We start from the raw sequence: 17,500 nt of genomic DNA on the forward strand, positions 1-17,500 counted from the left end.
TCATCCAGCCAGTGTGTTTTTGCCATAGGCTTGCATGGGTTCTCCTTTGTTTCTCATGCATTCTAGCTCCTTGATGTTGTTTGACGATGTGGCTTGTGGCCATTTAGTGCATCCAAACAGTGTGTCGTTTCCATAGGCTTGCATGTGTACTTTGTTCTCCTTGTTGCTGTTGTTTGACCATGTGCTGGCAACCATTTTGTGCACCCAGCCAGTGTGCCTTTTCTATAGGCTTGCATGTGTTCTTTATTCTCCTTCCTTCTTGTTTTTCTTGTTCGACGATGTGGCTGGTGGCCATCTTGTGTATCCAGTCGATGTCCCTTTGTCATGGGCTGTCATGTGTTAGATTGCCATGCCTCCTTGCTCTTTGTTATGTTTGACCATGTGGCTTGCAGCCTTTTTGTGCAGGCTTGCATGGGTTATTCTTTGTTGCCCATGCCTCATCACTCCTTGCTGTTGTTGTTTGACGGTGTGGCTGGTGGCCATTTTGTCCAACCAGCCTGTGACCCTTTGCCATAGGCTTGCACATGTTCTTTGTTTGCCAAGCTTCCTTGATCCTTATTGTTGTTTTACCATGCGGCTGTCAGACATTTTGTGCATCCAGTCAATGTGTCTTTGCCATAGGCTTGCATGGATTCCCCTTTGTTTCCTATGCCTTCTTACTTTTGGTATTTAACCATGTGGCTGGCAGCCATTTTCTTCTTTGTTCTCTATGTCTCCTTGCTCCTTGTTGTTGTTGTTTGACCATGTGGTCATTTTGTGGATCCAGCTAGTATGTCTTTGCCATAGGCTTGCATGGGTTCTTTGTTCCCCTTGTTCCTTGTTGTTGTTGTTTAACCATGAGGATGACGGCCATTTTGTGCATCCAGCCAGTGTGCCTTTGCCATAGGCTTGCATGTGTTCTTTGATTGCCATGGCTCCTTGCTTCATATTGTATTTTGACCATGTGGCATGCAGTCATTTTGTACATCTAGACAGTGTGCCTTTTCCCAGAGGTTTGCACACAAACATCAGAATTACTGATCATTTGTTTATTTTTAGCCTATATTTTAATTGTGTATCATTTTCTATTTTATTTTTTCTATTAATTATTATTATTTTTTTCTTCTAATGTTTTCTTTTCTAAATTTCTTGTTGTTTTACTTTTATTCTAGTTTTTTACTTTTTTACTTTTTTGATTTTGATTTTTTAAAATTTCATTTCATTTAATTCAACAATTTGCCTTGCTCTACCCATCTATCCACATCCATACCTACAGCCATCCATCCACCAAAGGCGCGCAGCCGCTCTACAGCATTCTCTTTAGATTTATAATAATTCAATTTCCTCCGGGACACTCTGGTTACGGAGCACTGCAGACAAATCAGCAGCATAATTCATTTTTTTATGATTATTTTATCCCCCTGGACCACCTTGCCATCATAGGTTTTTTAAGGATTATTTCATTTACCTTTGCACTATGCCTGGGGGGAGTGACCAAGAAACTCTGCCCTGCTACGCAGAGTTCTGCAAGTGGCATAGTCCATTACGTCGTGCCGTTCTCTCTGAATTTTAGCATCATGGTTGTCACTAAACTTAACAAGCGTGAACAAGTTTAAAACTCCTCTCCTCTCCACAGAGTTTTTCACAACTCCACATTCTAAGCGGAATGCGGAGGTGAAAAACTCTGCAAACCCCGCAAGCAGAGCGAAGTTCACCACCCACTTCAAACTTGCATCTCTCTCTGACTACCACAGGCGCCTCCTTTAAAACAGATGGGGATAAAGCAAAGAGCTATATCTGCATATTATGCTGTCTAGTTTGAAAGTAAATTTTATGGTGGTGGTGCAGTTTGACTTTATAATGTTTGATTACATAACTAACCAACCACACTAATATTGCATTTGCCTGCACTCAACCTGCGACAATGCCATGTTTCTTTAACTACATGTTTTTCTTGCTTGTTTTTTTTTTAGATGTGTAGGAGGCTGGCTCTCTATGTAGTGTGCAAAGCTAGGCACACTGTGCAGGGAGTGCAAGCAGCCACATGTTGGTTTACAGAAGTAAAAAGTAGAAGACCTAATGCTCTAATTCATATGGTAGCTTGGTTGAGCAGTTAGGCTAATCTTGGAGAAGTGCAAAGCATTTGTTGTATTCACAGTATCAATAATGCAAGACACACACTCAAAAGAATAACTTGAGACCAATTTACAAAAATACTTCTGATTTTTATGCCGTTTTTAATACCAAGATCATCAAAATTGGGTAAGTACTTTTTTAAGTTATGAATTATTTTCTTTCAGCAAAAATAGGCTTTTTGTGCATAATTGTACACCATAGGAATTGATGGGGAAACACTTTAAAAATGCATAGAAAACCAGGTAATGGGTTAACCTTTTGCAGATATGTTGAGGTTGTCGATGGGCACTATGGACCTGATGGAGAAGTTCTGACAGTTCCTTGTTTCGGTGGGAGCAGATGCAGAAAATAATTGGAGCTGGTGCTCAGCCACTGCGGGAGACCCCTTGGAAAAGACAGCACAGGTGGACTTAAAGGTAAGTCCAGTGGGTCCTCTTGGAGTCTCGAGGTCGGGTACCACTGGATCTTCAATGTAGGGCACAGGGTGGTCGGGTGCAGAGCGAATCAGTGAGCCAGGAGCTGCAAAGGTGCCCTTGGGAGCAGGACATAGGTCACTTTGAGGGTCGGTTTCAGGTCAGCAGGGGCACTTAGGTATGAGGTTCTGGTGGTTTCTGAAGTCCCTTGGCTGGGGCTTCCGCTTGGTCCTTTTGCAGTTTGGAATGGACTGTCCTTCTGGGCGTCCGATGTTAGTTGATCATTACCAGGAGCAATGGTGCAGTTCGGCCGCTGGAAGGTGCAGTGCCACCAAACGTGCCACACTTTCAGGGTTTGTCCTCACAGTCCATCGAATGGAATTTGGTCCAGCTGTGGCATCCAGTTCCTTGGTCATTAGCCAGTTAGTGAAGTGGCCTTCACTGGGTTTTTGTTCTTTGTTGCAGGAGAGTGATGCCTTCACTCTGGAGGGAGATTTTCAGTGATTCTTAAAGTGTGGAGGTCCACTGGGGGTGTTCAGAGTCCATCTGATGTCTGGGGAACCCCTCAGCAGTGATTGTCAAGTCCTGGGTGCAACATGCATGGTTTGACACCTTTATCTTGGTGCAGCAGGACTTCAGTCCTCGTGCCTTGGGTCGTCTTTGTTGCTGGTCTTTTTTTGTCCCTGGAATCTGATTCTCTGGCGTAGGGGTGTGAAAAAGTAGCCTCTTTTTATCATGGCTGCCCCCATTTTTGGCCTGTTTGTCAGTGTGTTTAACTGTGTCACTGGGATCCTGCAAACCAGGACCCCAGTACTTATGCTCTCTCTTCTCCCAAATTTGTCACTACATACTGGTAACCCAGTATTTCATCCCAAATTGGCATACTGGTGCCCCCTTATAAGCCCCTAGAATATGGTACTTAGGAAACCATGGCATTGGGGCTCCAGGGGATCGCTATGAGCTGCAGCATTACTTATGCCACCCATAGGGGGCCCATGCAAAGGCTTCTACAGGACTGCCATTACAGCCTGTGTGAAATGGTGCATGCACCATTTCACAGCCATTTACACTGCACCAGGTCACTTATAAGTCACCTATATGTCAGGCCTTCCAACCCTGAAGGCTGGGTGCAAAGTACCTGTGTGTGAGGGCACCCCTGCACTAGCAGGGGTGCACCCATATCATCCAGGATTATTTTCCCAGACTTTGTGAGTGCAGGGATGCCATTTTACACATGCACTGGACATAGGTCAATACCTATGTCCAGCTTCACAATGTTAACTCTGAATCTGGCCATGTAAGGTGTCTAACATATGGGAATTGTACCACAATACTGATTCTAGTATTGGTTTTACAACTCCATGCACTCTGGGGGCTCCACAGTGGACCCTCCTGCACTGCCATACCAGATTTCTCTGGTTTTCCAGGCAGCCCAAGCTGCTGCCGATTCACAGACCGGTTTCTGCCCTCCTATTGCTTGAGCAGGTCAATCCCAGGAGGGAAGAACAACGCATTTTCTTTGGGATAGGGGTGCTACACCCTCTCCTTTTGGAAATAGGTGTTACAGGTATAGGTGGGGTAGCCTCCCAGAGCCTCAGGAAGTGCTTTGAAGCGCACAGATGGTGCCCTCCTTGCATAATCCAGTATACACCGATTCAGGGACCCCAAGTCCCTGCTCTGGCCCAAAACTGGACAAAGGAAAGGAGAGTGACCACTGCCCTGTCCATCACCACCCCAGGGGTTGTGCCCAGAGCTCCTCCAGAGTGTCCCTGCGTTTTGCCATCTTGGATTCCGAGGTGGTGGGGCATTCCGGGAGCCTCTGAGTGGCCAGTGCCAGCAGGTGACGTCTGAGCCCTCCCCTGATAGGTGCTTAGCTGTATAGCTGCCCAATTCCCCTTTCAAGGCTATTTAGGGTCTCTCCTCTGGGTGTTTCCTCGATTTGGATTGCTCCAGCAGGAATCCTCTGCATCGTTTGCTTCACCTTCTACTGATGAAACTGCACCTGGCCCCTCCAGGAACTCTACAAACTGCAAAAAAGTCATAAAGACAACTTCTGCAACATTGAATCTTCAGCTCCTGCCAGCAACTGCAACTGTTTCCAGGTTGTGCATCCTCAGAGGACTGCCTGTCTTCAGCCTGCACCAGAAGAACGATGGAATCTCCCTTGAAGTGAAGGAGTCACTTCCCTGCTTCAGTAAGCACCCCTCTGCAGCGACGACCAGTGGTGTGGGTCTCCTTGCCTGATGAAGTGCGTAGATCCAGAAACAGGGGTGATGGACTGAAGTTGTCCTGACGGTGCTAAGGTCCAGCTGTCCAACTTTGGTGGAGGTAAAAGCTTGCCTTCACATGCAAGACTTACCCCGGTGCACCTCGTGATTTGCAGTTGCCAAGGCTTGTGTGGTACCTTCCATGAAGTTCTTCATGCATAGCACAGCCCAGGCCCCCAGCACTCCTTCCTGTGATGCACAGCTTCCTGAATGGTTCTGCTGTGGCATGGGATCCCTTTGTGTTGTGCTGCATGGGCCTCCATTTGCACCTTCTTTGTCCCCAGGCTGTGGGACTCCTGTGTGCACTGCCTGGTCTTCTGAGGGCTCTCCAAGTTGCTGAGACCCCCCTCTGTCTCCCCCTCCTGGGCAGAGGCCACCAGGTCTATCTTGGTCCCAGGTAGCACTATTTTTGGCTAACTGCGAGCTTTCCATGTGCCAAGGCTTGTTGGTGAAATCCAGTGATTTAAACAAAGACTACAATCTTCCATCTAGCATGGGATATCAGTTGCACCAACCAGAAACCCGCACCTGTCTTCCTGAGTGCAGTGCTGACTGTTCTTCTTCACCAGTGGTATTTCTTTTGCACCCTCATCTGGGATAGCATGGGCTCCTGTTCTCCCTAGACTCTTCACTGCTTTTTGGACTTGGTCTCCTTCTTCCACAGGCCTTCAGGTCCAGGAATCCATTGTTGGTGTCTTGCAGTCTCTTCTGGTTTTTGCATTATCTTCTGTCATGACTTCTTGTTTGCTCTAGGAAACATACTGTGATTTAGGGCCAAATGTAGGAAGGCTTTTGCGCCTCGCGCAAAAGCCCTTACGCGATGCAGAAACACATTTTGCAAGTCGATACCGACTCGCAAAATGTGTTTCAGACTCGCAAATAGGAACGGGTGTTCCCTACCTATTTGCGAGTCGCACCGCGATGTAAAGTTGATTTGTGACCGCGAAAGCAGTCGCAAATCAACTCGCAGTTACCATCCACTTGAAGTGGATGGTAACTCATTCGCAAACGGGAAGGGGTCCCTATGGGACCCCTTCCCCTTTGTGAATGCTCACAAAAATATTTTATGTCTTATGGACCACTGCCTACTCTGAAAAAAAACTAAACTAAAAGGTTTCGGTATTTTTTCTATTTGCAGCTCGTTTTCCATTAAGGAAAACGGGCTGCAAAGAGAAAAAAAAAAACTGCTTTATTGAAAAGCAGTCACGGACATGGTGGTTTGCTGTCTCCAGCAGGCCACCATTCCCGTGAGTGCCTAGACTCGCTATGGGGTCGCAAACTGCGACCCACCTCATAAATATTTATGAGATGGGTCTTTGCGACCCCATAGCGAGTCGCAGAAGGTGTCTGAGACACCTTTCTGCATAACATTTTGCGAGGTGCAAATTGCGAGTCGCTGGGACTCGCAATTTGCACCTCGCAAAATGTTTTCTACCTACATCTGGCCCTTAGTCCTGTTTTCCTAGGCTCTGGGGTGGGTTGTAGTACTTACTTTTGGTGTTTTCTTACACTCCCAGCCCCCCTCTATATACTACATTTGTCTAGGTGGGAAACCAACTTTCACATTTCATTATTTTAGTATATGGTTTGTGTTCCCCCACGCCCTTTGCAACCTATTGTGATTTTCACAATTTGCACTGTTTTCTAAATGCTTTTACAGCTATTACTGCATTCTAGTGCATATACTGTGTATATTACTTACCTCTTAAGGGAGTATAGGGCCAGATGTATCAAGGGTTTTTGCATTCGCAAACGGTGCGAATGCCAGTTTGCGAATGCAAAAAGCCAGTTCAGAATGTATGAAAGATATTCTGAACGCAATTTTAAGGAATTGCAAAAATAGCGATTCCTTAAAATTGCGATCCTGTTTAGAGAGTCGCAAATTGCGACTCTCTAAATAAGAAATTGCAAATAAGGATTCCTTATTTGCGATTTCTTAGCACATGTATGAAGCCATTCCTAAATGCGATTTGGGCATTCAGGAATCTCTATTTACCACCAGGTTGAACCTGGTGGTAACCATGTGCAAAATTTGAAAATGCATTTAAAATGCATTTTTAAAATGTACATGTAGAGCACACATGCCCTTTTGGCATGTGTGCACCTTACATGTCCCAAAAACAAATGTTTGGGTGCAGCAGAGGGGGCCTTAGGCCCCCAGCACCCTGGGGTTTTGCATTTCCAAATTTGCGATTTCTGGTTAAGAAATCGCAATTTTGGAAATGCAAAAAATTGGCAGATATGGGCCAACAGGCCCATAGGTGCGAATGGAGACAGATTCTCTATTTGCGATTCGGTAATAGCATTTGCGATTTTTAAGAAATCGCTATTACCGAATCGCAAAAATCATAAATACCTTTTTTCCATTTCTGAAATAGCGATTTCTTAAAAATCGCTATTTGAGAATCGCAAATCGGTTGTATGATACATCTGGCCCATAGTCTCTACAAGATTTTTGGCACTGAGTTACAAAAAATAAAGTACCTTTATTTTTGTAACACTGAGTATTTGCTTTCATGTGTGTAAGTACTGTGTGACTAGAGTGGTATTGCATGAGCTTTGCATGTCTCCTGGATAAGCCTTGGCTGCTAAGCTACAGCTACCCCTAGACAGCTTGGCTTCTAGACACTGACTACATTTCACTAATAAGGGATAACTGGACTTGGTATAAGGTGTAAGTACCTTTGGTACCCACTACAAACCAGGCAAGCCTACTACAAGGGGTACCCACTAAATACTGTATTTAGTGGGCATTTAGTGGAGTACCTAGTAGTGACCAATGAGTCATCTACCTTAGGGTGGCTACAACCTCTAAGTGACCACTTCCTGTGGCAGAGATCACTTCCCTAAACCTGATTGGCTATTTTACTTCCATCCAAGATGGAGGAAATTGAAATGGAGAGGTCACCTTGTATGCAATACCTTAGAGGTGGTGCAAGCTGGAGCGGACACCTTCTCTTCTCCTTTTTGTGTTTTCCAGTTGTTACTCCCAACAAAAGTAGAAGTTTGCAAGAAAGGTGGCCATCTGCTGCTAGCAGAAGGTTTGGGGGTCAAGTTTCAATGGTGGTAAGCCCTTTCCTATGGGGAAGTGTGAGGCACCTCTGATCTCAAGGGCTTTTTCTTGGGACACAGAGAGCAGGATCTCTCACCTCAGGGTTCTAGAATCTTGTCTGGTGGTGGCAGGCTGGTTGTGTCCGGCCAGCAATCAAGTCTGCGTAGTTAGCTTTTGCAGAGGGCTCCTCTAAGGTGACACCTGGGTACATTTTATAATAAATCCAATGATGGTACCAGTTTGAAGTTATCATTCTGAGGTGTTTGATGCCAAACAACCCAGGGTTCAGATTAGCCATTATGTAGCTGTGAAACTCTTACTGAACAGTATCAAGCACATGCATTTAAAATCGCTGTTCTTTTTACTTTCTATATCCCAGGTTTGGCAAGGGCACCGTAGGGGCATATTTCTCATGCATCTATGCCCACACATAAAATATAGTGCACCCTGCCCTAGAGCTAGAAGGCCTGCCAGATGCGTGACACACCTATATTGCATGCAGTGTAAAGTGGACAGGGCACACTAGCAGTGTGCCATGTCAAGTTTACATTTTAGGATTGCACCAAAACACTCAACCTGCAATGGCAGTGCTGGGTACATTTGGGTGCATGGCCCTAGAGGGTGGCACAATCTGTGCTGCTGCCCTCAGGGCCCTACCTTTAGTACCCTATGCCCGGGGTACCTGAGTGCAATTTGCTAAGGATTATAGTGGCAGCTAAAGGTGTTGCCAATCGTGCCAATGTATCACAACGGTTTTGGGAGATCTGGCCGAGGGATCCTGGTTAGCAGGGGTCCTGGACACTAACAACTTTGAGACCACAGCAAATACCAGGCAAAAAGTGTTTGGGGGGGTGGCTAACCATGACAAAAGAGGCCTTTTCTCACAAGGTGCACAACATAAGAGATGCCACATCACCTGCAGTACTGACAAAGAGTAGGACTGTATAGTTAGTCCTCCAAAGTCTTCCACTTGTGCCGCTTAGTGGCACTGCCAGCTGAAAGCGTTAATATGGCCTAAAAGAAAGTTGCTCTCAAGAATGTGGCCAGTGAGAAGCAGCAGCTTTCCACCTACCAGCCTCCTGCAACCTTTTTCAGGGGAAGTGTGTCTATCACACCGGCCTCTAGGGAGGAACCTGGGAGCAGCACACCCACATGTGCAGCACCACCCCAACCGAAGCCCAAAATCATGTCTGTCAGTGAGGTAGCCACTGCAATCATGGTGACATCGACAAGCAGTGACATTGAATTTGATTTGTCCCTTTTACAAAATAGTACTCAATTGTTTCGGGTAACAGAGCAAAATGGACAGAAGACACAACCAGCAATAGCTGAGCTTCCTTGAGGTGGTGCAAAACAGGAGGTTGTGCTTCGTGCTGAGCAAGAATCACCTCTATTGGAATCTGTGGCTCCCAGATCTCCAGCAAGGAAAGGGAAGGGTACTACTCTACTATCTTCTCCAAGCACCCCTTCTGACGATGATGATAGGAACATGGAGTGGACCCCGGAAGAGTCTGGGAGGTGCCAGAAGTGGCAAGAGAAAAGAAATATTCCAGAAAGCCTTAGACTCATGGAAGGGGTGATAGTGAGGAGGATGATGAGGATGAGCCAGTCATTGTGGAGGCTGGCACAAAGGAGTCTGATATTACTACACAACCTGCTCTGAGGGATGTGGCACAGGCAGCACCATCAGCTTCCATATTAGTAAGGCCCCAGCAAAGACCTGTACCAACCCATACCTAAGTACAAGTATGCACTGCAGAGAAGCAATCAACACACCCACCTACCACCAGTTCCTCTTCAGGCATTGGCAGTGGCTCAACAAGAAAGTACTTCTCCCCAGATTGGGACTTTTTTACAATTAGCAAACTGGAGGAGAACATAGCAATATTCTCCATTTGCCACACATGTGTTCCTCCATGTAAACCTGGTTCTCGTTATGTCACTGGAGTCCAGACGACCCATATGAAAAAACATAATTTAATCCGGTGGGAGGAGCACCATAAAAAGGTTGCTGAACGTTTTTGAAGTGGTGAAGGTGAGGAGAGCTGGGAAACATCAGCCACAACTGGTCAAACAATGGTGGAAGGCGAAGAGGGTGACATTGCCCTGCAAAGCAGCCATGTCCCCATAAGTGCACCAGACTCACCCACCTCAGAGAGCTCACAATTTCACAGGAAAACTCAAAGTCAAATTGGAGACACCACGGCGTACGGTGATTACACCACGATGCACATTGAGCCTACCACCACCTACATCTCAAAAGTAATCTCCAACAGTGGCCTCACAAAAGAATAAAATCCAGGAAACTATTATTGGCATGTTAAGGCACCCAATGGCACAGTTGTACAAAGGAAAGCAGCAAAAATGTTAGTGCTGGACCTCCTCCCTTCTTCTTTTGTGGCAGGAGTGGGATTCGTAGAGTTTGGGCAACCATCTGCTGGAAATGGAAGGTTCCAAGTTAGACCAATTTGACAAGGGTTGCTGTTCCAGTGCTGCACCATGATGTGCTGCAATTGGTTGGACCTGCTTTGCAGCAAAGTATTGTCCACACTATCCACCTGATGACAGACCAGTTTTCAGGTTACTGATTACATGTGCATCACTACACAATGGATCGCTTTTGCAGATGTAAAGCAAAAGCTATCTACAGGTCTTTGACCTGAAGAAATGTTTGTGAGCATTCAGCCGCATACAACATTAGCCATGTTCACCATGGAGAAATCACATCCAGCTGCAATGTCTTGGATGACTTTAGTAGCAAGGTGTCTGAATAGCGGAGACACAGAGGTCTCCGAATTGAATTTTCACGGACAAAGGCAGTAACATAGCCAAAGCCATGGCATACAATGGCTATTTCAGGGTCCTGTGTTTGGCGCACTGAATAAACCTGGTTGTGCACAACTTTCTCAAAAAAGAAGACATAGGCCCTCATTATGAACATGGCGGTCTGTTCCGCTCCGCTGGCGGTGGCGGTAGAAACCACCAACAGAGGAGCGGGCCGGACCGCCAAATAATGAAGCAAACGAAATACACGCATCCCGCGCACCACCCACCGCCAGGAAAGGAGTCCCGCTGACGACGGCAGAGTACGCCCACAGGCCGTCGGAAAGGCCCAACCCACCCATCAAATTATGAACCACCATTCCGCCGCCAGTTCCGGGGCAGGAACCGCCACACAAAGCCAGGTGGAAAAGAAACAAATAGAAGGAAACACTCACCGGAGTTCCACAAAACGTGCAGTGGCAGCCATGGACAGAGAGCTGCAGATCATGCCAGCCTTGCTCCTTGCCATATATCTACACGACCGAGACTGCCGACAAAGACAACAAAGGTAAGTACCGCAACCTACGACACAAGGGAGGAAAGGGCAAAGTTACATACCCACCCACTGCACCCACTGTGCAACGCCCCCCCAACCCTTCTCAGCAGCACAAGTCAGACACCCCACACCAAGAGGGACGTACCCGACCGAAGGCCACTGCAACTTGACCATAGTACATACAATAGCCCCACACTCATAAATAATTAAAACAAACACCAGGGTGGAACTGCATGCAGCCCAAACGGTGGCCACACAGAAACTTTAATATGTAGCTCACTGAGCAAAACAGTGCCAACAGGGCCAATGGACAGTCCATAAAAAGTCATTTGTCCTTGGCCACAACTGGCCACACCTGACTCCCACAAGTGCTTGGTACTCCACTGAACGGGGCACCATATGGGGATCCAGGCACCTCACGGAAGGGGGGGCAGGAGAGGTGGGACTTCGACTTGCGTGAGGAGGTTGGAGGGGGGTGGGCTTTTCCTTTGATGGGGTTGGGGGCTGTTTGGCTCGGGTGGAGCTGGATGTCTCAGGTTCTGAGCAGGCCTTCTTCTTCACCAGAGAAGGGGCACAGGAATGTGAAGGCTGGACCGGGGTGGGCTGTGATGTGGAAGGAGCGGAAAGGGCAAGGAGGTGGCCACATTTCGGGACAAGACGGGGTGGGACAGCGGGTTGGAACAGGTCTGCACGGGAGAGGAAACGTTTTTTGGGAGCAATTGGGGTGGGCGTGGATGAGGGCGTGAGAGTGGAGGCAGAGGGAGTTGATGTACAAGGTGTAGGTGTGAGTGTAGTGGGTGCAGGTGACTGCTCGGTATGCTGTAGTGTGGTGGATGTCTGATGGGTGGGTGTCTTGGTGCTTTTTAGTGTTTTGGGAGGTGCGGGGTTGACACAGTGGGAGAAGACAGACAGCTAGTTTGGATGTAAGTTGGGTGGGTGTCTGCAAGTCTGGTGAGTGTGCTGCTTGTATCAACTACAGTGGAGGTGGTGAGTGCAGGTGTGGTGTATGGGGTGCATTTATGGCTGTCTGCTATTGTGGTGAGTGCAGGAAGAGGAGCAGTAACAGTGAGTGAAGATATAGTGCATGAGGGTGTGGATGTTGAGGGGACAGACAGGGAGGCGGAATAGGCGGAAACACTGGGGGATGTGGACGTTGTTGTGTGTGCAGGTGTCTGTTGGCTGAGTGAATGCTTGTGGTGGGAGGTGTGGTGCTTGTGTTTGGAAGTGTGCTTCTTGTGTGTTGATGTGCCTGTAAGCGCGTCTGATTGTGTGCTTTGGACAGGTGAATGGAGTGGGATGCTGGAAGGGGTAGAGGAGGTTGGTGGGGGGACGGAATGGCCAGGGAAACTGGCTGCCATCCAAGAGGAGGCCAGAGCCTGGAAAGATCCCTGTAGGGCAGACACGGCACTGTGAATGCCATCCAGATAGGCATTGGTCTGCTGCACCTCAGAAGCTAGACCCTGGATGGCATTGACGATGGTTGTCTGCCCTACAGAGTTGGTTCTCAGGAGGTCAATAGCCTCCTTTGTGAGGGCAGCAGGGCTGACTGGGGCAGGGGAGGAGGTGCCTGGGGCAAAGGAGATGCCCACCTTTCTGGGTGGGGGGCACGGGAAACACGGTGGGGAGCAGAAGGGAGGGCACTGATTGTATGGGGGTGGCAGAAGATCTCACGGTAGTGGTTTGTCCACTAGGGTCCGCCAGAGAACCCCCATTGGAGGAGGTCTCAGAGTCACTACCTCCTGTGGTAGTAGCCTCCCCCGTGGAAGTCCCCTCGCCCTCCCATCCACTGGTACCTTAGCATCCGTTGTCTCTGCCTCGGAGGATCGGTGGCCCGCTGCCTCCCCACTTGCCGGTGCCTCAGCTCCCACGCCTGATGTTGATGCTGTACCAGACAAACACAAGAGAACAGGGATGGGGAGACAAAACAAGAGAGACACTTGTAAGTAGCTGAATGCTGATACACAATGGCCAGACATACACCTACCCAGCAGACACACCCAACAGGCAGCACCGTGCACTGTGCCCATGGCCATGGCCCTGACTACTGAGCAGTATACTGACCCACACCCATCCCCTGAAATTGTATTGGAGCTGAGGTAGGTGAAAACTGACAGGGACACCCCTACACCCTTTGGGGAGCAGACAATAGCTGGACACCAGTCAAATTCCCTGCTCTGAGCACCATGAGCCCTATCGCAAAGACACTCATCCTTCCAGGCTGAAGTATGGGCTGTGAGTACTCACCCCCTTGTGACTGCTGTGCAGCCTTCAAGCGCCCATCCAGGTCTGGGTACGCCACTATCAGGATCCTTCGCATGAGGGGGGTCAGCGCCCGATGGGCACCCCTTCCACGTTGGGAGGACTTCCCCAGCTTGGCCTCAGTGATCTTCCGCGCCCAGCGCCGCAGGTCCTCCAACCTCTTTCGACAGTGGGTGCTCCGCCGGTTGTAGACCCACAAGGTCCGTACCTCCTTGGCAATGGCATGCCAATGTGCCCTCTTCTGGTGGGCGCTGACCTAGTAGTGTGACACAGAAATGGAACACAGAGATCAGGCACCTGCATGATGGCAACAGCTGGAAGATTGTCAGACATAGGACAGACAGTACTCCCAGACATGAAGAACAGTGGCATGCAGCATTCCATGCACCAAGGCCCATCCTGGCTCACAGGAGCACACACCATTGCAATCCACTCCATCCATTACTCACACAGTGCCCCCCAAACCCGGACTCACCTGTACCTCTGTCCGGCCGTAGAGTCTGCCGTACAGGGGCAGGACCCCTTCCACAAGTTTCTCCTAAATGCTCGATAGCACGACGCGTATTTCATAGTGAAAACGCCGGTCAAGCAAACTCCATTTTATTCAAACAGTCATGTCTAAAAAGTTGCGTGAAAAGCTAATTGAATTATTTGATACCAATACAAACTGTTATGTGGTTTTTGAGGAATATCTATCCAGTTGTAATTATAGTAGCTCATAATCTTTGATTTACTCTACAGTATATATTTCCCTGCTTGAGCAACAATCATTAGGTCAGGGACCCCATTGGTTTTCTTTCTATGCCTTTGCAAACATTCCCCATGTCATAGGTGCCATCGATGGCACCCACATAGCTATCATCCCCCTAAGAGTGAGTGAACACGTGTACAGAAACAGTAAGAACTTTCACTTCATGAACATCCAATTGGTATGTACTGCAGACCAGTACATTTCCCATGTGAATGCCATGTTTCCAGGTTCTGTCCATGATTCATTTGTTTTGAGGAACAGTAGTGTGCCACAGAAGATGGAACAACTACAAGAGGACAGAGGGTGGATCATAGGTAAGTTTGCCTGTCACTAACTGACACATTGCAGAAAACCAGACTGTCTGACTAAGGACATTACAATGACGACTTTGTATTGACCATTTCTCTAGGTGATTCTGGTTATCCAAACTTACGTTGGTTTCTGACACCAGTGAGGAATCCCAGGACGGATGGGGAGAGGAAATACAATGAGGCCCATGGACGCACTAGGAGGTCGATAGAGTGTACTATAGGTCTCCTGAAGGCTAGATTCCGGTGCCTACATATCTCTGGGGGTTCCCTGGCCTATGGGCCAGATAAGGTGTGTAGAATAGTGGTGGCCTGCTGCATGCTGCACAACGTGGCTGTGAGACATTCAATTCCCCTTTTGGAGGTGGAGGTCCTGATCAGTTACCTCAGAGAGGTGAGGGGAGTGATGGTGAGAATGAGGAAGGGGAAATTCCAGGAACCAACTGATACAACTCTACTTCCAATAACTGTGTGGGACTTAAGCCTGTAATTGTGGTTAGTGACTTATACTGTAAGTGTGCCATGTCATATAGGGAGGATTGGTCATGATAGGTGAGACATGGACCTCTTCAGCATGGTACTGACAGACAATATATGCATTACCTCCTTGCATAATTTGAAACACACATTACCACCACCAAGCACAAATTGACAATAAAGTTGTTCCCTGCCAGTTGCATTCATACTCCACTTTGTTCAACATTGAATACAGGGGACTGTGTTACAGGGAGAAATGTTGTTTATTGGTCGAATACAGTGAAATGTGCTATGTACAGTGATGGAAGTCCTAAGGGTTGGGTGTCCTCAAAACCGACTTGGTGGCAGCCCTGTTGGATGTCATAGGTGGGTCCTATTTGTAATATAGTACTTCATTTAGCCCTCAGCTAAATGTAGTTGGTGAATGGGTGGAATGGTTGCTTTGCAGTAGTAGCAGTGTCAATTGTTGGAGTGGGGCTTGTTCTTAGCTGGGTTTCCAGTGCCATATCTTGGCCTAAGACTATGGCCCTCATTCCGACCCTGGCGGTTTCAAACCGCCAGGGTGGAGGACCGCGGGAGCACCGCCGACAGGCCGGCGGTGCTCCAATGGGCATTCCGACCGCGGCGGTAAAGCCGCGGTCGGACCGGCAACACTGGCGGTCTCCCGCCAGTGTACCGCCGCCCTTTGGAATCCTCCAAGGCTGCGCAGCTAGCTGCGCCGCCAAGGGGATTCCGACCCCCCCTACCGCCATCCAGTTCCCGGCGGTTCTCCCGCTGGGAACCGGATGGCGGTAGGGGGGGTCGCGGGGCCCCTGGGGGCCCCTGCAGTGCCCATGCCACTGGCATGGGCACTGCAGGGGCCCCCGTAAGAGGGCCCCTAAATGTATTTCACTGTCTGCTTCGCAGACAGTGAAATACGCGACGGGTGCAACTGCACCCGTCGCACAGCTTCCACTCCGCCGGCTCGATTCCGAGCCGGCTTCATCGTGGAAGCCTCTTTCCCGCTGGGCCGCCCGCCAGCCCAGCGGGAAAGTCAGAATCACCGCCGCGGTCTTTCGACCGCGGAACGGTATTCTGGCGGCCCCCGACAGGCCGGCGCCGACCGCCGCCGGCCAATGTCGGAATGAGGGCCTATGTTTTGGCACCTGCTGTGGAGCTTCTTGAGGTGGCATGGTTGGCCCTTATGATTCCTGGGAGGGTATTTCCTGTGCTGTTTCTGCTTCTTGGGTCATCTGTTGCTGGTTGTCCAGGGCTGTTGTGGGGGCCTCTTATCCGGTGTGGGTGTCTGACTGTTTGTTGACCAACTGCAGCAGTGCTCCAGCAATAGTGGCCATTGTGGCATTGTGTTCTTTCCACTGCTCCATGGTCTGTTGATGTTGTTCCAGCTGTATCCTCTGACTTTCCTCCAAGGTGGATACAATCTGTGCCAACCTGTCTTGGGTATGTTGGTAGGCCCCCAATACCTCTGCAATGACGTCCTGGGCTGCTGTATCCATCTGGTGCCCTACCCCCTGACCCACTGGGGCACTTGACCTTGGCCTGGCCACCTGTGCCTGTGTCCCCTGCGCAGGTCTTGACATGCCACTTGCACTGGGGCCCTCACCTTCCTGCATGTTGGTAGTGGGAGACTGTGGCCTCTGTAGCTGTGTTCCATTTGTCTGTGCCCTGGGTCCACTGGTGTGGGTACGCCTCCCCTGGCCTGCTGGTCTTGACTGGGTGTTAGGGGTGACAGTGTTTTCCTGGGTGGGGCTGCTGCATGGTGAGCATCCAGGGCTGTGTGAGGGGCCTGCCTGCTCATCAGTGTCCAGGGGTCCTTCGCCAAGGTCTTGTGATGTGCCTCTGTCTCCCTGGTGTGCTGTGGCACTCCTTATCCCCTCCATTAGGGTTGCATGGGTGGTGGTGCCTGTTGGGGGACAAGGCATGTCTGTTACATATGCATGAGGGTTTGAGGTGTACTGAACTGTGCAATTTTGTGCTGGTGTGCCTTTCAGGGGCCTTCCAGGGTGCCTTTGTGATGTGGTCATTGCATTTAGTGGCAGTGGTGGGGTTACATTGTGGTGGGGGTTATTATTCCATTGTGGGTACGTGCAGGGGTGGGTGGCAGTAACAGCGGGAGTGATGTGGGCCGGGTAGTGAGTTGTAGGTGATGCAGGGTGGTGGATGTGATGGGTAATGGCTGGGTGGGGTATGGGTCTAGGTGGGTGTGGGTGGGGTGGGGTTGGGTGGTGCATGCATTACAGGTATGGTGTATATGGGGTAATTGTAGATGACTTACCCGAGTCCATTCCTCCAGTGAGTCCAATGAGTCCTTCTGGGTGCAGTATGGCGAGTACCTTCTCCTCCCAAACGATGTAGTCGGGTGGTGTTGGTGGCGGTCCTCCCCCAGTCTTCTATACTGCGATGTGGTGCTTGGATGCCATGGCCCTGACCTTCCCCCCCAGGTCATTCCATCTCTTGCGGATGTCGTCCCTGGTGCGTGAATGGTGTCTCACTGCATTCACCCTGGTGACAATGGTCTGCCACAGCTCCATTTTCCGTG

The sequence above is a fragment of the Pleurodeles waltl genome, chromosome 6 (genome assembly GCF_031143425.1).
Source record: "Pleurodeles waltl isolate 20211129_DDA chromosome 6, aPleWal1.hap1.20221129, whole genome shotgun sequence".
Classification (NCBI taxonomy): Eukaryota; Metazoa; Chordata; class Amphibia; order Caudata; family Salamandridae; genus Pleurodeles; species Pleurodeles waltl.